The sequence below is a fragment of the Scyliorhinus torazame genome, chromosome 21 (genome assembly GCF_047496885.1).
Source record: "Scyliorhinus torazame isolate Kashiwa2021f chromosome 21, sScyTor2.1, whole genome shotgun sequence".
Taxonomy (NCBI): domain Eukaryota; kingdom Metazoa; phylum Chordata; class Chondrichthyes; order Carcharhiniformes; family Scyliorhinidae; genus Scyliorhinus; species Scyliorhinus torazame.
The window spans coordinates 21,842,230-21,864,515 of NC_092727.1; the positions used below are offsets into that span (position 1 = coordinate 21,842,230).

Consider the following 22,286-nt stretch of genomic DNA (forward strand, 5'->3'; position numbering starts at 1 on the left):
GCCAAAATTGATGTCCCAGTGTCTGTACCTTGGAACTGGGAAAATATCCGAAGGAACCACATTTAAAGCAAAAAGAGAAAGTCAAGCTGCCATTTCATCTACTATCTTGAGCTATTTTTCAGAGATAGATTTATTCTATTTGATTGGTACAGGAACATAATTGTTCCTCAGCAGTAATGGTTGAAAAAACACAAAGTACCCTATTAATTTTATCATTGGTTCTGACCTGCAATAAATTAGAAGATCTAAATAGTGATGAATGATATAATTCTAATTTGCAAAACAATTTTACATCTCACCTCACTGAAATAAATACTGACATGAACTGTGGAAGCTAAGCAGCTAAACTTTGATACGATTCTGTCCCTTTCCTTTGAGAAGCTGGTCCTTTGTTCGAGTTCCCCATTGAGGTGATAACACTTGGTAACAAGAAATGAAAGATGTGACATGCCGTTTTCTGATTTGCTGGATCAGCTGGAATGCGGAATATAGATTAGTATCTCTGTGGATTGGCATGCATCTGTTCACAGTTTATAAATTACTCAGCACCATTAAGACCCATATCTAAGTGAGATCTTGCAGATAAGTTATGCCAGTAAAATTTTGTTTATATGGCACAGATTAGTTAGTCACCAATGACAAATGAGGGAAATATCTAAAACCCAGTACATGCTGTTCTTATATGGACTAATTCCAGAACCATGGAATGTAAAAAATATCTATTGTCCTCTGGTTTCAGCGTTTGACAGATGAGAGTTGTCTGATGAGGGTCATGAAGAAACAAAAGTTCAAGGATTTTGTAGTCCTGAATTTGAAAATGTATTTGAAGCTTCTGTCTTGTGATGGTGTAGTGATTTTCAGGTGTACCACAGTTTCATTATCTAAAGACTGCATGAAGTCAATTTTTGAGGATTAATTTGAACATAATTGTTTATTTGAATGTCTTTTTGAGTTTCATGTGGCTATTGATTTCTCAACTTCTGGTGCTAGCTTGTTAGCTTTATCATCTATTTGCAGGACTTCATTGCATAATTTCTGTGCCATATTCAATTAGAATTTGCATTACATCAGATATTCAACTTTATACATGTGAAAATTTCAACATGTTTTAGAATTGTCCAGGACTCTGATAGATTCATTCCTCAACTTGGGATGAAGGATTTAAAAGAAACAGTTGAATTTTATGTTTCAATGACTTAAGGGAAGTACGATTAAGGTGGTCACTTCACTAAAGTGGAAAGCCAGAGGGTTTCTGAGGGAAACACCTTTGAGCAACACCTTTGCTTTTCTGGAATGAAACTAGATGATTAGGGTTATATGAAGAACAGCTATATCTCAAGGAATGAAGGCCATTGGCAGATATCATGTAGGCAGGGACTCAATGAAGCAGATCAGTAAGGAATGGAAAAGCCTAACTTTATTAGCGGGAGAAATTGTCAGATCTTAGCGTACAGTTCAGTATAGTGTCCCTCTAGGTCTGAGAGTGAGCAATATAAAGAGGTGTGTGGACAAACGTTTGGAAGGTTGAATTAACAGCCAATGGCACATATGGGAACTGATGATGTTAGGCGGATGGAGTAAATAGGCCTCTCAGATTAGACCCAAGTTAGATTTTTATTTATTAACAAACCTCCTTCATCCTGTACTAAGTCCTGCTGAGTTTCATGAAGAAACAGAAACCATTAAGGCTACAATTCTCAAGAATACAACCTGTACCACACGCTAAAGTAGCTTAAAATTTGAATACCTGGTTGAGAAAGTGATGTTGTCAGGGGGATTACAGGTAGAAGGTACCGGAGTTGCTTGTTGAGCACAATTAGATTTCAACTGGACTGTTGGCACCTACGTCTTGATACCAAGGTTAAATAAAGTTCCAAATCCGTCAGATATAGATTCAACACAAAGGAAATGTGCGGGGGGGGGGGGGTTGAAATAAAGAATAAATGTAGCAATAGAGCAAAACGGTTCAAAATAGGAACCTTGGATTTTAGTTTGAGAAATGTGCTTTAGGGCAGGAAGAAAAATGACAAGTGAAGAAAACAACAAGAAGATGCAGAAGGGAGATAGAATTAGTCATTGGTTTATATGCAAATAACAGCAGGAGAGCAGTTGAGAACAGGAGAGACCGGACTGGAATTTTTAGAGCTCGCTGGAGCTAGTAAGATGGCTGATAGGTAAGGAAATTGTGTGGGAGGCTTCCCGCTAGATTCCCGGTGGTTTGAAAACTGGAAGTGATTAAGTCAGCAGCAGGAAGGTAGCAAAATTGGGAAATTTCCCTTTTCGCAGGTGGAAATTCATTAATATGGTTAATTGCTTTATTGCCCACTGGAATATAATTCAAATGAAATTCGACACAATTTAATCCTGCTAATTTCCACCTGCTAAAACCCACCCCCTATGATTTAATGAAACTTACACATGTCTCTTGTGCCTTCAGTGAAAGCTGGCAGATTACAAAGGCACCCTCTCCACTCTCTCAAAAAGCATCCTTGGGACTGAGGCTTTGAATTTTGTCGGATTTCGGGTTGGGCTTTAGACAGCGGGCAGTAGGATTAAGGCCAATCCCAGTTGGGTGGGGTCAAGGCTTGATTAGACCGTGGGAATAGACCGACATGCAAGTGTCGAAGGAGATACGTAGTCCAGCGTGCCTAGTTAAATTGTCCAGGTAATTGAGTAAAATAAAAATAATAATGCATAACACATTTTAAAGATGTCTGGCTTTTAGGTAAGCTGGCTTTGAGAGCGTGTACCTGAACGAGGCTTCCTTGACTCACTGAGAGTTCTTTGTACTTCATGGAGACTGAGATGGAGGCCACTGGGACCTTTTATTTATGTAAAACTTTGCTGAGCTGACACTGAGGAGTGGAGCTTCAGGCAAAAAATTCGGAATCCAGAAGTACTGGGACCAAAATTGAAAGGGGGCACTGCACAACTGAGATGCAGAAAGGCCATCCCAAAGTGACATTACGGATACAAGTTCATAAGGGGAGAACGCTTTTGAGACTGATTGCAAGGAAAGGGAGAGGTAATGGCAGCATGGGAACCATCCGTCCTGTCTTTCTTCTTCCTCGAGCATTAGAGGGGATATGCCAGCTGGACTGTGGCATCATGGACCTCAGTTGAACCCTTTGATGCCACCGATTGATCTTATATGACAGCAGAGGAATCTTCTCCCTGAATTTTTAAACTTCTTTTTGTGCTAGAGCAGCAGAAATTCAGATGCTGGAGATTTAAACTGCAGCGTGCAGTACCTCAAGACGATTTGCAACTCTTAACACCAGACTGGCTGCCCATTATATATGGTGCCAGCTTCTGCACAGCCATCAGTTGATGTGAGCTTCCCAACGCTAGAGCTGCTCCCTGACACATGATCAGTCTGCAAGCCTGTGTCACCTGCATTCATGAGCTTGTTGCTCATGATCGGATTCAGCTGACCACCACGGACCCATGCCAGATCCCGAATGATTTCCAGGCCCACCAGTGGGTGCCACAACGATAGGACTAAATCCAGCTCACTAATTAAAATGGAGGGCTATTCTGTTGCTACCTTCATTAAAACGCAGTTTCAACCAGAGCAAGAATGGGAACTAAATATCTTGCCTAAAATGTCCAGCTGAGATAAAGAAGATAGGAGGTATAACCCGGTTATTTAGGGACAGAATTGCAGTCATATCACGTTTTTAGTAAACATAGTTTTATACACAGCTTGTCTGCGTTGAACTAAAGAATAATAAGGGATATTTTGTCATGTTGGAAATAGATGTAGCTCATGAAGTAGTAGGAAATACATATAAAATGTGCGGCTCACAGTCTAATAATAAGGGTCTTCAGTTAAACTAAGGTAGAATAGGATAAAACAATGTTCATGCTAACAATGGAAAGGGATTGATAGAACTCTTCCAGATTAGTTTCCCCAATCAGTATGTTATGTACTCAACAAGGAAGGATCTGGTTCTGGGTAATAAAGGAGAAGTAAGGCACTGAATGTAGATGGCCAGATTGTAACCTCATTATGTTAACGTTGAATTGACAAAAAAATAAAAAAGAGTCATGGATAAAGATTTTTGACTAGAAATCTGCTTATTTCAGCGGGTGAAAGCGGACCTTTGATTCCAAAATTGCTAGATCAAATATTAGACCAGAAGTAGCAGGCGTTTAAATGAAAGATGGACAAGGTACATGCTTGATACATTATTTTTGTGAATGGGGTGTTTGAGATTTTTGTGCGTTGGGGATCACATTTCTGTATAATCACTCACTTTGACAAGAGGACTTGGATCCCAGCTCCAATAGGTTGGAGATTCTGAGTGTATAACTGAGTTTGAAATCCAGTTGAGAAAAAAATTGTAAGAAGAGCTTTTGTTTCTGATGACATTTAATGATTGTACTTTAAATGAGTCTGTCAGTCATAATCATTTCCTAGTGGAATGTAGTCTACAGCACAGTTGTCTCCTGATGCTTCAGTGATTAATGGATCCTCTTTGGACGTGTATAGACATAAAAACCTGGAGAAAGAAGTGGGGTCTCGTAATGAAGAGAAGGATCTTCAATGTTTGAGGATTGAGGTGGATTGATAGGACATTGTGAAGGAATCATGCATTATCACTCAATCGCGTGCTATTTCTGGTTGGTGTCATAACTGGATCTGGGAATATTTAGTGTTGTCACTGATAAAAAATTGGTACAAAAATCCCTTGTATTATTTCTTTTTCCGATAAATGTATTAAATTGACAAAGCTGAAGAGGAGAAAAATCTTCGTTGCAGTTCTACGTTGCTTTTCTGTACAAATGTTTTAAGATGTCTGGAGCATGAATTAACTAAAGAATGTGCACGGACTGAAAAGATGGAGCTCTGACAAGGCACAGACAGATGGAGTGTAATTTTACCCTAATATTTTTTTCAGCTTGACATTATTACTGTGCAAACTGCCTATTAAAGACATTTATTGCAATAAATGTAGCCATAATTGTGCATGTGGCTGAATATTGTTTTTTGTGCTTTGACATACGAAATGAAGCACCATTTCCCATTCAGTAAATAAATATGCAAACCCAGCTTTAATTTATTTTGTATCTGTTTTGCATTGGTCTGCTAGAGTTTTATGAAAAACAGACCCACAAAGGCTGTAATTGTTTTGTGTAAAAACATGAGCTCTCGCCGAATGGGTGAAGCAAAATCAAATCATGGCTATAAGGTTATTGAGAATTGCTTATTTTTATTTTTTTAAAAGATTTTTTTAAAAATCCATTACTTTACCAGAGTTACAAAGCCAGAGCTCAAGAGTGTGGACGGGGGCGAACCCTTAATCCAGCTCCTTGCTTGCTCCAAAAACCAAGTAAAATTGAATCCAATTCATGGTCTCCACTTGAGAGACATACCAGATCCAGGCATTACACCTGATCCCGCGCTCATCTTAGCCAAAAGATCAAGAAGCGCTACGTTTGATCTGAAATCTGTTGCATCTGAGTAGAAACGGTTTTGATAATCTGTTGCATTACGCAGAATTTGCAGCACAGAAATCAGGCTTTAAGCTAAAGACAGGGTTTTCACCTAAATAGATTCACTTGAGAAATTTAAAGAGAAACATGGAAAATAGTACAGGGTAGTGTGATAAATGTAGGAAATTGTTATATATTTTATAATTTGTTATAGTAATGTTATTAAAAAAACCGTGTTTGAAATACGTGTATTATATCTGCTAAACTTTTGATTAAGGTGTCATAAAGTTGTGCTAATCTTGTATGCAACCGTTTACTTGTTTACAGAGGTGTGACTAATAGAATATTGTTTATGTTTTACATCCATGTAAAAATGCAAATTTGTCTTATCCTCAAACCATCCTCTTCTCTACATGATAGCATTTTCCTCCCTTGAACCATGCTCTGGTAAAGAAGCTTCTCAAATACTTTATTAGATTTAGTAGAGACTTTCCTATATTTATGGCCCTGATTTCTCAACAAGTGGAAATATCGGGCGGGATTCTCCGCCGGCGGGATTCTCAGTTTTGCCGGAGCCCGGGGGTTTCCCAATGGCGTGGGGCTGCCCCACAATGGGAAACCCCGTTGACTGGCCGGTGTAACGGAGAATCCCGCCGGGTCGAGGCCGAGAAGTGGCGGGGCGGTGAATCCAGCCCGTCTTCTCTACATCTATCCGATCAAACCCTTCATAATCTTGAAGAAGCTGTTTTAGGTCATCCTTCAGTCTTCTCTTTCCAAGAGAAAGGAACCCAAGGCTGTTCAGCTTTTACTGATAGTGGTAATAACTCAGTTACACTATCATCCACATAAATCAACTTTGCTGATTCACCAGTGTCTCTGTATCTTTTTGTAATGCGGAAACCAGAATTTGTTGCTGTATTCTTTTGATCTCAAAGTGGAGCTGGGATTTACAATCATCTGCCAATCTACAAAGACATTTTCCAGCAACAGAAAATATTCTTATTAATTTCAGCATCCACCAAAGTGCAATTTGCCTTCAGAGATGTTTATTTTGTCCTTATGGCTTTAATCAGGCGCACCAGTTATATGCACTGCTTCACTTGAACAGTCCAAAGATGTGCAGGTTAGTTGGATTGGCCAAGCTGAATTGTCCCTTAGTGTCCAAAGATCTGTTGGTTAGATGGAACTATGTGGGGGGGGGGGGGTGCAGTGGGCGTAGGTAGGGTACTGTTTTTGGAGGGTCAGTGCAAACGCGATGGGTCCTTCTGAAATGCAATTCTCCCATCCTTGTGAAATAATGGGTCAGAAGTTGGTCTTTGTAACACTGAGTAGCGAGTTGCTGAAAGTGCGCGCTGATATTGCAGGGAAGAGAATAGCATTAGGGAACTGATAGGGCAAGCAACTGTCCAATCAAATTGAAGGAGCATGAAATAAAGAGTGCAAGGAATGTAAATTTAAATGGGTGAATTCACTGTCAAATCGAGCACTGAATAAGAAATAAAATTGGAAATAAAGATTGGTTTCAGAGACTGAGAAACAGACTGAAAAGAAAAGTTTTAAAAAAGTGCAGGTTTAAAATCTTCCTTTTTTAATGCCTTTAACAATTAAGGCCTGAAGGAATGCCACTCCTCACGTGGAATAGTTAATTTTTGCTGCCAGAGATCGAAAGGCACTTATCCCATCATTAAAGAGTTACTGAGACTTGGAATTGATTTTACAACCTCAAAGTGGTGGACTTACTGTGCAATTGACATCAGTCAATGGATTTGAACGGTAAGGCAGACAGCAAGATGACATTTTTGCAGTGATAATGGTGGATGGGCAGCAATCTTTGGACTTTTGCATTTAACTGCACATCTGACCCTCTAGCTGCTGCACTATTGCACATAAATAATGCGAAGCACCATTCATTTTACCATGATATTGACAGCATAATCTGGCCCAGTTTAATCTTTGTCTCACCATGAACAATGCATGGGAGATCTAATTATTATGGTAGAAAGTATATGATTCTTAGTGTACTTTGCTGCAAAATTCATAGGATTTGTATGCAATGACATGGAATAATGAAGTATTAATAAATCTTGGGGAATTAATCAGTTTCGGCAGCAATCAAAATGGGCAGCTACTTGCTATGTATATCTAATGAGTTAATTATTTTAGTTCCAAAGGGAGTAATGTAGGTTTGTTTGATGTCCAGACGTAATTTAACAGTGTAAAATTTATCTTCTTATACACATTCTATCTAAAGTATAGTAACTTGGAGCTTTGTTATTCCCACTGGCCTCCAATCCAGATGACCTATGTATTTTGGCTGTTGCAAAGTATTTCTAAGAATCCAAGGCAGCTGTGTTATATATAATTTTAATATAATCTGTTGCTTGATTTTGCCGCATAGTTTGTTAAAAAAGTTATATTAAATCAATTTTTGCTAGAGAAATTTCATTTCTCTTTAACATTTCATTCCAATGTTTTTTAATGGGCTCGAATCATTAAATCTGATATGCCAGTGGAAGTGTTGATCACCCGTACGTATATTCCTCGGTGAGTGGGCTTGCCAGTTCAAAAGTTGTCTCTTATGAGGTCCTGTTGAATCAAAGAATGGGTTCAGCACAGGACACCATTTGGCCTGTTGAACGTGTGCAAGAGCAACTCAGCTACTCCCACTCCCCTCCCCTTTCCCCATAGCTTTGCAAATAGTTTATCCAATTTTTTTTTTTGAATCAGCTCCACCACATTCTCAGACAGATGCATTCCAGATCCTAGGCACTCACTGTGTAACAAAGTTTTTATTTTTGTCACCGTAGGCTCTTTTGCTAGTCAACTTAAATCAGTGTCCTCTGGTTCTCAACCCTTTTGCCAATGGGAATAGTTTCTCTCTGTCTACGCTGTCCAGACCCCTTATGATTTTGAACACCTCTATTAAATCTCCTCTCAGACTTCTCTAAGGAGAAGAGCCCCAGTTGCTCCAATCTATCCCATAACTGGAATTCCTCGTTCCTGGAACCATTCTTGTACTTGTTCTCTGCACCCCTCTAAAGCTTTCATATATTTTGCAATATGTAGTGCCCAGCACTGGACACACTACTTCAGCTGAAGCCAAGCCAATGTTTTATTTTAAAAAATAAGTTTAGAGTACCCAATTTTATTGCTAATTAAGGGGCAATTTAGCGTGGCCAATTCACCTATCCTGATCGTCTTTGGGTTGTGGGGGTTAGACCCACACAGACAGGGGGAGAATGTGAAAATTCCACGCGGACAGTGACCCGAATCCAGGATCAAACCCAGGTCCTCAGCGCTGGGAAGGTGTGTTCATAACGTGGCCAAACAGGCAAAAGTGTTAACCTGTGACTCCTTCCAACACTCCAGTAGCTGCTGGTAAGAGTGGGGGAGGCTCCTGGTCAGCTATGCTTGATGTGGAGTGGCACCCCACTGGCGACAGACTAGCGACCTGTTCCAGGAATTACTAGCTATGGAAACAGATGAAAGTCTGCCTTAGTGCACCAGTAGGTGTAGGAAGAGAATTTGAAATACCTGGTCTGGCCTACATGTGATTCCAGATCCACAGCAATGTGGTTGAGTCGTAAATGTCCCCCAGCATAGCCGAGCAAGCCACTCATTTCAAGAGCGCTTAGGCAATAAATGCTGGACCAGTCAATATTGGAATTGTTGGCACAGGTGTCAAGGAAGAAAACTTATATTTATACCAAGCCGTTCACATCCTCAGCACCTCCCAGAGCATTTCACAGCCAATGAATTACTTTTAAAGTCTAGACACTTGTTTACTGAGTGGAAGCAATGGTCAAATTGCACAGAATTGTGAAATGGTCAGTTAATGTTGATTGAAGAAAGACTGTTGGCCAACACATGGTGCGTGCCCACTGCCCTAGTAAACCAGTCTTTTGAGAGAGGATGGGGTGTTTGTTTAAAAAAAAAAGACATTCATGAAGATACTTATGATAGAAAAGCTTATTATTGTGAAATGTGTCATTTCTCCATGTTACAAATATTATTTTGGATATTAGAAATTTCAGATACATTCTCCCCATTTACATTGCTGCTGCTGATGAGCAACTGTCTATGTTTGGTTAATGGTGCAAATCATTTGGCATTTCAAGTTAAACCAATTACAAAGGTGCCGCAAATAACGTATTAAGTGTGCTGAAGGTTCTGTGCAGTTTCAAGGTACTTACGTTTACTTACCAATTTAAAAAGCTGATTTCAGGGAAAGTCAGACCTTCAAGCTGTTTTAATCAGCTGTTTGCAACTTAATCACCTATACTGTTTTCATCAATTTCACAAAGCTCAAATGACGTTAGACAAAATGGAGTCATTGAATCAGCTGTAGATATTTCATAAACAAAGTGGTTCAGCTTGAACCCACTAACAATAAGGAGAGGCCGTTGCTAAATGGGGAGTTAGAAAATCCTGTGATTTTTGGTTTTACTGTCAATGTAGTGAGGATAAATCATGTTAATACCTGTTGTCCCAGCTTTAAACTATGGAGATAGTATTGGGAAGAAATATGACAATAGAAAGGAATTTTAAATAGTACAGGTAATTCTTATCGATCGAGGCAGATTTTAGCCTTGACCATCTGAGTGATATCCTTTCCTTGGATTGCCACCTTGCTGTGGTGGAGAGGCTTGAAAGTTTGGTTGATCCCGGCAGCTCCGAGCAAGGCCACCCCTGATGGCAAGGTCGGAGGGGAGGAACTAGACAAAGCACAATCCAAAACAAGTCCTCAATGGCGGATCAGTCGGAAGATACTTGTATGGTATCAACGGCTGCCGTGGCGGATGAAGGCTGTAGCAGTAGGGAAATCCCCTGTCGTCGAGGTTTCCTTTCCACTAAAATTGAACTTACCCTCTATCAAGGACTGTGTGTCTGCTAATGTGCAATGACGTACCCACTTTAAAAGATGTCCTGCACCAGGCGTCTACCTAGAGAAAACCAGCTCACCCCCACACACAGATAAGCCCTGAGCAGCGACTGGGACAGAACCTTGAGATCTGGAGGTCCATTGCTTTGGACCGGCACGTAGAAGTTGATTGTCATCTCGCTCTTAGACTACGAAGAGGAGAGCATTTTAGCAACTTTCTTCTCGACTGAGCAACCCTCTTCCGAATCCACTCTGCTTACCCTGCATAGTTTTTAAATTGATGAGTTTTGCTCACAGAATCAAACAACATTTGGAGTAACTAATGTAACACTTTTTGGAAAAGCATGTAGTTATGTGACGAAAAGCATGCCGAAGCACATCATCATGTCATCTGCAGCCCTTTTTAAAAAAACTTATGGAGGGATTTGGCAGAAACATATTTCTTTCAGCTGTATTCAGCATTCTACAATCAAGGGTGTAGCTTTAAGATAAAGATGATTGAAGTAAGTGGGCAATTAAAAACTAAATTTTGTCAGCTTAGTTCTGAACAACATACCGAGTAAACTTAGTTGATTGAACCGGAGGATATTTTCACATATTTCCAAAAAGGAAACATAAAAAACTAATGCATTTGAAAGGTTTTCTGGTTGCTGAAAGGATGGAGATGGTTTGGAGTAAATTTAATTGGCGGTCTGGATAGTCTGGTGTTCTTTTGCTGAAAGAAAGTACTCCACTTACGATGGTAAAAATTAGATCATGATGTTAATTTTGACGATTGAAGATATGTGATTGGACAATATTACTAATATCATTGTATTCCTTTTTACCCTTTTTAAATTTTTACTTTGCATGATACCCTCATTTTATGATTCTTTATAAAGCTAAAGGCTAATTGATTTCTGAAACCTGGGCATCAGGATCTTATGGTTCCGCTGATTTCTATGGCGTTTTGCGGGCTCTCCCATCCCACTTCCAGGAAACATGCTGGCGGGAGGGGAAGGGGTGAGGTTGGTAAGCCACTCTCAGCGGGACCATAAGGTATCACTGGCGGATAGGGCCGGAATATTCAGCCTCTGGTCAAAGTTCCAACAATGATCTTTGCAAATAAAACTCTTGGATTGCCAAAATCTGTTGAAAACTGTTCTGACACCCTGAGTCAGTGGGCGGTCAATCCCAGCCCTACTTGTCCCGGAGTTACAAAATGGCTGAAATGAACTTTTATTTCAAAATACCTGAGGTCTTCAGTTGCCTAAAAACTACAGTCAACAGGTTTGTAAATGCAAACATAATTATTTTTTTATTATTAACTAACTATAATTAAATAGGCAACAAATACAATTGGTTACTATCTAGTCTCCACTCCCTCCCCATTTTAACTCGGCCCCACTTCTACACATAGACAAACAACTACAGAGGGGATAGAGGGTGTAAAATAATGATGAAAGTAAAAGGATAGGAGACATTGTTTCAGATGGACTTCTTCCAGTTAGGTTCTTCTGTCTAGGCTTTCAGATGGATGTTGTCTTTTTCAGCTTGTAATGGTTTTCACTGTAGATTCACAGAAATAGCTGGCAGCCAGCACTTGAGACAGAGAGAGCCAGCTTCTTCTTCCAGGGTATAGAAGCTTCTGCCTTCAGACGATAGGCAGCAGAACAGAAAGAGAGGGCTGCTGCTTTCTTGAGGGTCCAGTGGCTTCTCCTGGGTTCCCTCTGGAAAAGCCCCACCTGACAGTAACCAATCGCTGTCAGTTGCCGGGCAGAATACTGTCCCAAGCTATCCATTAGCCACCAGCCAGCCAATCGAAACAACCCCTCCAATTTCTTGGGTGCCACAAAGTCTGTGTTCTTCTGCCGAAAAAATAAAACTTTGTAACACAGTGCACTAACTTGACACTTTGAGTTCCTTACTTCCTCTGCTCAACTTAAAGGTTAACGAACCATGGACCAAAAATGATAAACACAAAATAAAAGAAATAGGAAACTTCCTTACAAAACAGTTTTTTGAAGGATGTAACCTATTTTCTAGATAATCTTTCTTTCAAGCTTATAAAAAATAATTGAAGGTAGTCTTAATTTTAAACTTTTAACAGTTAAACTAATTTGGTGATGTTTAGTTGTTCTTGCTTATCTAACGGCACCCAGTAAAATATTAATAGGGTCCCATGTGCAATTCTGAGAATTTAACTGGGCAGTATTTCAAAACTTTGCTTTGGACAAAATGTTATAATGGTTATTTATTGACCAATGAAGCTTCAAATATTTTGTTTGCTTTTTGAGCTCTTTATCATAACAGCATTGAGTTAAGGAATTCCTTATGTTTCAACAGTGTTAAATATTCCAACATTAATAACACCTTCAAAACCACTGTTCAGTAAAATGTCCCGGTTAGTGGTTGTTCATTCTGCCAAATGGTGGTTTTGCATTTACCATTTTTACAGATGTTTCAAATATAACCTAATAAATTACATTGTTCAGCAACTTACTTTCATACCAAATGGATGTCATTGTACTGTGTGATTTTAAAAAAAATAAAAAATAAATATAGGCAAAATCTCTGGAAATGGTCAATGCAGAGATTACAGCAGGTGAGTTTTTATAAACTGAAATTAGCCTCAGTATATCAAGAAAAATCCCTTTTTTCATGTTTCGTGATAGGAAGCAATATAACTGCAGTGATAGGGGTAATGTGAGCAGTTGTGCATAGAGGGTTCCCTCCATGTTAAAGCATGAATGCCCTCTTGGATGTCATTATTGTGATTAATTTTAATCTGAAGCCAGTAACTGTGCAATGGATTACCACTGCATTATTTGATGCATTTGAGATATCTGTGCCGTTCACTATGAATTTTGTCAGATTATATTGACATTTGCAATCACAATCACAAGGCACTGTGCGCTGCCCATTTACGTGTTCATTTCTGCATGAAGTCAGGCATTATATATCTTCCCTGACATTTAAATTCAAGGTTTTTGCCTTGTTACCAATGTGGTGTAATGTACCCCAACATCATAAAACACTAATTTACTCTTCAAGTTGATTTGAGACCGTGAGTTGTATAAATATACTAACAAAACTCTAATTTGCTTCCATGTTGATAGAGCAATACTTTGCTCAACAGGCGATGCTGAAAGTACTGAGATTTTTTGAAAACTTGCATTATGCAGAATCACACTGCTTCTGGTGGATGATTATGCATTTTAAATGAGGAAAACATTATTGGTGGAAAGGGAATGCTGATCTGTCACTACATGTGTCATTGCGTTAAGTCAGACAAGTTCTATTTCTTTAATTTGGCCAACACGTATTTTAATAAGCAGCAATTGTAAATTTTCACAACTACAGTTAGATTGAAGGCTATCCAAATGCTGACTGACTAAGAACCGTGTATTGTATGCTAGAAAAGGTCACTATTTTAGTCAAACAATGTGTATGGACATTGGTTTGGACTTAAGTTCGGGTGTGGACTGCGCTACTCCAGCATCCTCCTCCTACTGCTGCTCTGATGTTGAGTATTGCTGCATGCTGCTATAAGTGCCTGAATGTGGGCAGCATTTTTGGTCTGCCTGTTCCTCGCCTCATTTTTCCCATTGGGCCATTTTCCTAGAGACGGGGTAGGGGCAGGGTGCAGTGGAGCTACTAGGCCACAAGCAGTGGGAAACAGATTAAATCTATTGAAGGCCTATTGCCTCCAATTGACCCTTGCGAGCAGGCCCACTATCCTTAATTGGATGATGACCCTGGCCTCTGGACAATAATTGGCTAATTCAGGGAAAGTCATAGTTGAGTGACTGTTTCCCCACACAATGTGAACTTCTGACTCCCATTCAAGCCTGACAATGGGGATCGTGAAACCCACAGGGAACATTCTGCCCAAGATCTTACTTATGATCTCTCGAAATAATAAGATCTAATAACCATTTGGAGAGCAGTAGCTTCTGTTTTGCTTTGTAGCCAGGCAGTACACTTGAATCTAATCAACCTGACTGGGAGAGAGCTTTGCCCATCCATGGATGCATACATGCACAATGCTCTCTTCCAACAAGGAAAACGTGGGGAATGGAAAATCCCTGCTCTCCAAACATTTAACCGAAATATAATTAAATATTGCTCATGGAATTCAAGGATCTCTGAACATTTTGGAACAAGTACTGGCAGGCTGCTGAATTTACACTTTAACTAGTGTCAAACTCCATGTGAGACTCTCTCCTGCAGGCAGTCTTTCTCTTGCTCCACAGCCAGGTCAGATTCATTGTGGGATTTTGCTGAATTGTTTAGCATGAGCAAAAAAGACTTGCATTTCTATAGCATCTTTCATGACCTCAGGTTCCAAAATTGCTTTATACCCAATGCAGTGCTTTGAATTGTAGTCACAGTGTAATGTTAATATTCACCTGACGAAGGTGCAGAGCTCCGAAAGCTAGTGATTCAAAACAAACCTGTCGGACTTTAACCTGGTGTTGTAAGACTTCTTACTGTGCTCACCCCAGTCCAACGCCGTCATCTCCACATCATGGTTATCCTCTATAGCCTTATCTGGTCCTTTCTTGCAGTGCATTTTAGCAACCCCAACCGCTTAGGAGCTTTGGTCTGTACAGAATACTTGAAATGGCCTCCGTTTGCCAGCTGGAGATCAAAATTAATCCATGTAACCCAAATTTGTTGCTTTACAATTTCTTGTTTTTGTATGTAGCCACCCTTGGTTACATGTGGTGTCAATTAGTGCAAGAACTGCAGGTAATGTGTTCCAGTAATACAATTTGCTGCATTATTCCTAGAACTGCTAATGCGTTGAAATGGGCAAGGAGACTTGCTTGAAAGGGAATGTGTGCACATACTCTCTTTTCTTTTTATTGGAGTTTTCATGATGTTACAATTGCCACCACCTTGTTTTTCCCCACAATAATAAATGGATGGTTATGTTCTCACTACACAACGACACCCAAGGTTGTTGATGGCATCTACTTCTTATGCCATTTCAGTTTATTCAATTTCAGTATTTTCACCTATGCCTGTTGTTTTCGCAAGAACAATATAATCACTGTAGAGTGATGTGTGACTTTGGAGGGCAGCACAAGAAAAAACAAGTGTCAGGGCTTCAGGTGATATCTTCTTCAATGCAAATGATTATTTGTTTGTGCATCTCCGCAACTCCCTTCCGAAGCAGTTTTATTTTGCTTCAAATCTCCTCATCCTCAAAAGGCTCTGAAAGCCAATCTCTTTTGAATCCACCTTTGGTTGCCTCTATTAAATTCTTCTGATCTATTGTGAAGCACCTTGGAATGTTTTTCTACGTAAAAGGCACCATTGACACCATAATACAATCAAATCAACCTAAGCATTTATCAAAAGTATTAGTTTCATTTTGATTCGGGCAAAATGTTTAATTCTACTTTCTATTTCCATTTTTAAAACACTTCACATTTGATTGACCATCACTTCCTGGGTTTGCAAATATCACAGAAATACTCAGTGACTTTTAAAGTTTTGAACACCGACGCCATGTTGAGTCGGGACCGGCGCGCTAAAGAAGTCCCGCGCGCATGCGCAGGTTGGCGCAGCCCAAGTAACTGAAACCCTCCCTCCTACACCATCCCTGTAGCCACGTGTTTAACTACACTCTCTCCCTGTTCCTCACCTCGCTAGCACGTGGCACTGGCAGCAAACCAGAGATGACAACACGGTCTGTCCTGGCTCTCAGCTTCCATGCTAGCTCCCTGAATTCCTGTTTTACATTCCCCTCCCTTTTCCTACCTATGTCATTGGTACCGATGTGTACCACGACTTATGGCTGATCCCCCTCCCCCTTAAGGATCCTGAAAACACGATCAGAGACGTCACGGACCTTGGCACCCGGGAGGCAACACACCAACCTGGGCATTCAAGATATGAAAATAATTTGTGTGTGATTTAATTAATCACTGCAGCTGTTGATTTTTAAAATGGGAATACATTTGTTTCCTGTTGCAAACTATAAATTGGTAGGAAAAAAAATCTACCTTTAACCAGGTTGATTTATCAGAGTTGCATGCAAGTGGATTCAATTTTGCTGCTGCTGTAGCCTGATTCGGATTTATGTCGTTCTCAGATTTATTTATTTTTTATTGGCATTGCAAACAGAACTTCTGTAAAACACATGGTGAAAGTTAAATTCAGGCTTCAACTATTAAAATCTGAAAATCATCACTGTCTTAACGTCACTCTTCTTGCTATAAAAAGGTTGTATTTATGAAAACTTACAATCTGGCAAGTTAACTCTTCTCTGACAATGGTGTGTTCCTTAAGAGTTCAAAATGTTGACCAATTCGGGATGTGGGAGCTGGGGGGGGGGGGGGGGGGGGATGTCCGGAGGTGGGGGTGGGGGGGGGAGCGCAGGGTTTTGCACTGTGCGGGTGACCTGCTCCTCTGTGTCTCAAGGCCGTAGGAGGGACTGAAGGCAATACTGCAGATCCTGGGGGCGTTTAGAGCCATTTTGGGCTGCGGACCTGGCCTGGCTGGGGGTGGGGCGTTCCCGGTCGCCTCGGGTGAGGGGATGGGCAGGGCTGGAGAGGCTTGGGTTTAAAACGGCCCGGAACGGATTCCGTTGCCTGGGGATCCGGATGGCTGGGGGCAGGGTGGGGAGAGGGAGGGGGGAGGGGGGAGGGGGAAATAGAAGGAAGGTGGAGAAACCACAAAAAGAAGAGAGGAGGAGGTAACTTCCCCCCCCCCCCCCCTCGAAAATAAAAACAAAGCACAGCTGAAGCCAACAGGGGAGGGGGGAAAGGGACAGGGAGAGTAGGCAAGTGGGGTGGATGTCCATAAACCGACCCTGAGGGCGGCGAAATGTATATAGGACCAATTGAAAGAAAAACAAAATAAACCTTGTACAATAAAGTAAATTAACACGGGTAAGAAAAATATGATGTGTATATATACAATTGTTTATAAATATGAGAAATGCCAATAAAGGGATTTCAAAGAAAATGTTGACCAATTGGCTATGCAACTATTATAACCTGCCAGAATTCTATTGGCTGGGGACTATCCACGTTATTCCATGTTTCTTGGGGAGTATGAGCTCCTCCAATGAGGGGACGGGATGGGGAAATATTAATAGTTACGCCTGTATAGAGCTGGCCAGTGTGGAACCGACTAGAGAGCAGGAAGCAGTGGTGAATTACTGCTGCTGCGTGTATATTATTTTAAATTTATTTTCTTTTTGACTCCACAAACTCGTGCAGGATTGTTCGTGGCCCTCACAAAAGCAACATTCCAGATTCGAGGGAACAGACACAATGATTCTCATTTTAGCATTATCCACATCGGCATGGCACACAGGTTCAGTCGGGAATACATGTTTTACTTGTTTAATAGACCTAATTTTGTATAAAATATTGTTAAATTCAAAAGTATATGACAGTATGTCATCTCATCATATCATTTTTAAAATTGTTTGAAATATCCTGACTTTGCTGATTTCAGCAGCAGTTGCCCAATATGTTTGTCATTGATGAATGGCTTGAAGGCCAACCATCTGCGCACCGCATTCTTCTAAAATACTTCCAGAGAATACATTGTCCAAGGGGAGCATATTAACAGATTGATTGCAGTGGTTGGCCTCTGTTCATTTGGAACTGGTATGGTGGTGATAGTTGGCTGTGATGGTGAAGTGCACAAAGTACTCATTTGAAAATTGTGCCCCGTTATTAGACACTACCTCGTCTGGAATGCCGTGGCTCGTGAATATCTCTTTCAGTGTTTTAATTACCGTCTCTGTGACATTCATATATATTTGTTTCACCTCAACCTATCTGGAAAAGTAATTCACCACTATAACAAATGATTTGTTTTTGAAATAATGGGGAACTGTGTGGGGATGAGGGCTTACTTTGGTCCTGCCTGTGCAGTGCATGCACATGACATTTTGCTATGGTATCCTTAGTCACCCTGGCCACCAGACAACGGATTGCACTGTGCCCTGCACTTGGTGATGCCCAGGTAGCCCATGTGTATTTTGTGAAGGATCTCCAGCTAAAGGGAAATTGGGATGATCAACTACTCATTGTAGACCGAGATGGTCTGTGACTGTAAAGTGTTCTTGTTATTTGAACTACCGCCACTTGGTCCCTGAAGGAAGTTACGGGGTAAACCATCATGCACCTGTTCAGGCAAATCTGTTGGCGTTTGCTTGTGGTCGCTGACAGGTATCTCTTGTCAATTGGGAGTATGCTTCCAGCTATTCGATGAGATCGAAATCCTGTTTTGTTGGAAGGCCTACTGTGGTCTGAGAAAGTGTGTACCATTATTTGGTTTTACGTTGGATACATACTGTTTTGCAGGTGAACATGATGAGGCATAGGTGGAACCTCTGGATTTTTGGAGGCAACTTTGCTAGCTCTTCCTCATCCAATAATGATACTAATGGATTCTGATCTGTTTGGCTGTGACCTTGAGGTCGAGGATACAGTTTGAAAACTTCTTGCAGGGCCACGTGACTGTGACAGCTTCCTTTTCTATGACAACGTACCTGATCTCTGTGTTCGACTGGGAGCATAGTAAACCAGTCGGCGGTTTCTACCCAATTGTTCCTGGAACAGGAATCCTCCAAGATCTCTGGATTAAACATCCACTGCTGTGGTGGTGGACAGGGATGGGTCATAATGGGCCTGAATATCAGTGGAGAGCAGCATTGCCTTGATACGAGTGAATGCTTGCTCTTTGCATGAGGGCCAGCACTATTCCTGGTCTTTCTTAAGCAGATGCCTGAAAGGTTCCATGATCTGTACCAAATTTGCCAGCCCACCATCCACAAGACCTGTTCGAGGTCTGGGATCGAGGATGGGCTTGGGAACTCATTAATTGCTTTAGTTTTTGATTTGCCCATTGAGATGCCTTTATTGCTAAATGTGTGTTTCTAGAACAGAAGTGATGTTTTTGGAGAGCTCGCATTTCTCATTTAGCGTCAGCTCTGTTTCTTACAGACACTGTCAGACTGCTGTGCATCTCTTTTCATGTTCATCAACCGTTGGACTGTGAAACAATACATTGCCCATGTGGCAACTGGCCCCCTGTAAGCCCTGCAAAATGGCCAACATTGAAAGTTGAAATATTTATGTATTTATTAACTACAAGAACAATGTAGATATATACAGTAAAGGGTTCAAGCTAGGAGCTGATGTCATGCTTGCTTGTGCGCACCGCTCTGTCCAACGGGAGACTAACCCCTACGCATGGGTCGTGTGTTCTCTTACATCACATTGTGGGCAGGACTGTACTCAGTCCCACATTAACCCTGTACGTGCCAGACTTCAAACTACAGTTATGCTTCAGCAGTAGTTAGTCAATCTGGAGTAGCTGGCAGCTTGGTATTGGCTGGTAGAGTTGGATGAGCCCAAGGTGCTTCGCCAGCAGCCACCGAATTGAACTTTCTCCTGGTAACTACGATCAATGAACTATTGATTTTTCTAAACCTTCATTTTGCATGAGGATACGCCTGTGGCTTCAGCTGATGCAGGGATGCACTGAAACCACCTATTCGGCCAGAGACAATTTTGAGCTTTCCTTTGTTGACAACCAGTGTTGCGTGCTATGTAAAGGCTTCTACGCTGAAGGAGAAATTCATATTTTGTGTGTTCTTTGTCAAAGCTTTGACAAAGGGTCATCGGGACTCGAAACGTTAGCTCTTTTCTCTCCTGACAGATGCTGCCAGACCTGCTGAGATTTCGCAGCATTTTCTTTTTGGTTCCTTTTTTTTAATGTGTGTTTTTTCTAAATTTAAAGTACCTAATTCTTCCCCCCCCCCCCCCCCCCCCCCCCAATTAAGGGGCAATTTAGCGTGGCCAATCCACCTACCATGCACGTCTTTGGGTTGTGGGGGTGATGCTCACGCAAACATGGGGAAAATATGCAAACTCCACACAGACAGTGACCCGGGATTGAACCCGGGTCCTCAGCACTGTGAGGCAGCAGTGCTAACCAGTGCGCCACCGTGCCATCTGTATTAATAGGAATCCTGACTCATTCTCTCATCTCAAGGCAGCGACATTAAGGCTAGTTGAAGCAACCCTACTGCTGATGAGGCTGAAATCAACTAACTCAGCAGGGATCAAGCTAGGAATCTTCCTGGTCTTATAGTTCAGCAACTGCCTGGATTAATTTGCTGAATCAGCATGATTTAATTCTGGTGACTTGTTGAGTCCATAGTTTGTCATTCTATGTTTTGAGAATTGAATTGCAGATTTAATTGTGTTGTATGTAAGGTTGAATGGATAATAATTAAGACTAATACATATTGGGTTATGGTGTTAATGCTGTCAGTTGGAGTCAATATATTTATCCTTGGATATTCGAATGTTAATTTTTGATCATGTGAAGCATAAGACTGTTGGAGATATCAAATCCTCAAAATGAATTTAGTGAAATTACTAGTCTAAGAAGAGCATCCAGTGATTTCCTCACCTTGCAAGTAAATATTGTGGTGCTGGAGTCGACCAGACTCTTTATATTTATCAAGTGATTTCTGCATAGCCGTGTCCAATTTCATGAACCTTTTAAAAAGAAAATGCTGTTAAAATGACAGGATGATGCAATGCTATAAACTCCGCAACGGAATAGAAAATCATGTTAAAATTTTAAGAATGTCGGTAGAATTTAGGATTATTTTTACAATAAGGTGTTTCAAATAGATCTGGAAGAGCAAGATGCAGGTGTGGGCAAGTAAAACAGGTGCCACAATTGTGTGGAACAGGACAACAATAATTCAACTGTTCAGTAACATCTCAATGCAATGTGTGGTACCATTTTTCTGAAGATCATTGATCACCTGGGCATTCCAGGAACCGCACATGTTCTGTTGTTTTCCCAAAGTCTATTTTTTTCCAGAAAATTAGGTGTATACAGCCAAAGCAATTGCACACTAATACCGTCAGTTTTAATTCTCCTTAATACTGTACTAAATATCACAGCTATTTGCAGAGGTGGGCTTTTACTTCACCAAGTATTCCGGAGTTTTGTTTTATTTGAAGAGTAAGGTTTATGTTTTGAAGCATGTTGGGTGACCTGAATTAGACTGCATTATATTTGTTTTGTTGTCATCATACTGACATCATATTGGTTTCAGAATGAACTGAAATAGGTTGCGGAAGACCTTGATCAGAAAAAAATATAGATGATCAAATATGTTCAAACTTCATTTGTTTCAAAGATTTGGCTCAGAGATACCCGGATCTGTTCTTTGTCACAGGAAGAAAATGACCTCTTTTGGCATGTTGATGCGATATAGAAAGGAAAGAACTTGCCGTACTGGATCATAAAGGGATGATTCACAACAGTTGTTGTTGACAAAGGGTCATCAGGACTCGAAACGTTAGCTCTTTTCTCTCCTGACAGATGCTGCCAGACCTGCTGAGATTTCGCAGCATTTTCTTTTTGGTTCCTTTTTTTTAATGTGTGTTTTTTTCTAAATTTAAAGTACCTAATTCTTTCCCCCCCCCCCCCCCCCCCAATTAAGGGGCAATTTAGCGTGGCCAATCCACCTACCATGTACGTCTTTGGGTTGTGGGGGTGATGTTCACGCAAACATGGGGAAAATATGCAAACTCCACACAGACAGTGACCCGGGATTGAACCCGGGTCCTCCGCACTGTGAGGCAGCAGTGCTAACCAGTGCGCCACCGTGCCATCTGTATTAATAGGAATCCTGACTCATTCTCTCATCTCAAGGCAGCGATATTAAGGCTAGTTGAAGCAACCCTACTGCTGATGAGGCTGAAATCAACTAACTCAGCAGACACCAGGGATCAAGCTAGGAATCTTCCTGGTCTTATAGTTCAGCAACTGCCTGGATTAATTTGCTGAATCAGCATGATTTAATTCTGGTGACTTGTTGAGTCCATAGTTTGTCATTCTATGTTTTGAGAATTGAATTGCAGATTTAATTGTGTTGTATGTAAGGTTGAATGGATAATAATTAAGACTAATACATATTGGG

At 40.8% G+C, this 22,286-nt stretch overlaps 1 protein-coding gene across 2 annotated transcripts in view; it reads left to right on the forward strand.

Moving 5' to 3' along the window:
* snx19b (sorting nexin 19b) overlaps positions 1 to 22,286 on the forward strand; it is a 222,788-nt gene that overhangs the window by 61,421 nt on the left and 139,081 nt on the right. The gene's annotated exons all lie outside the window — the stretch shown is intronic.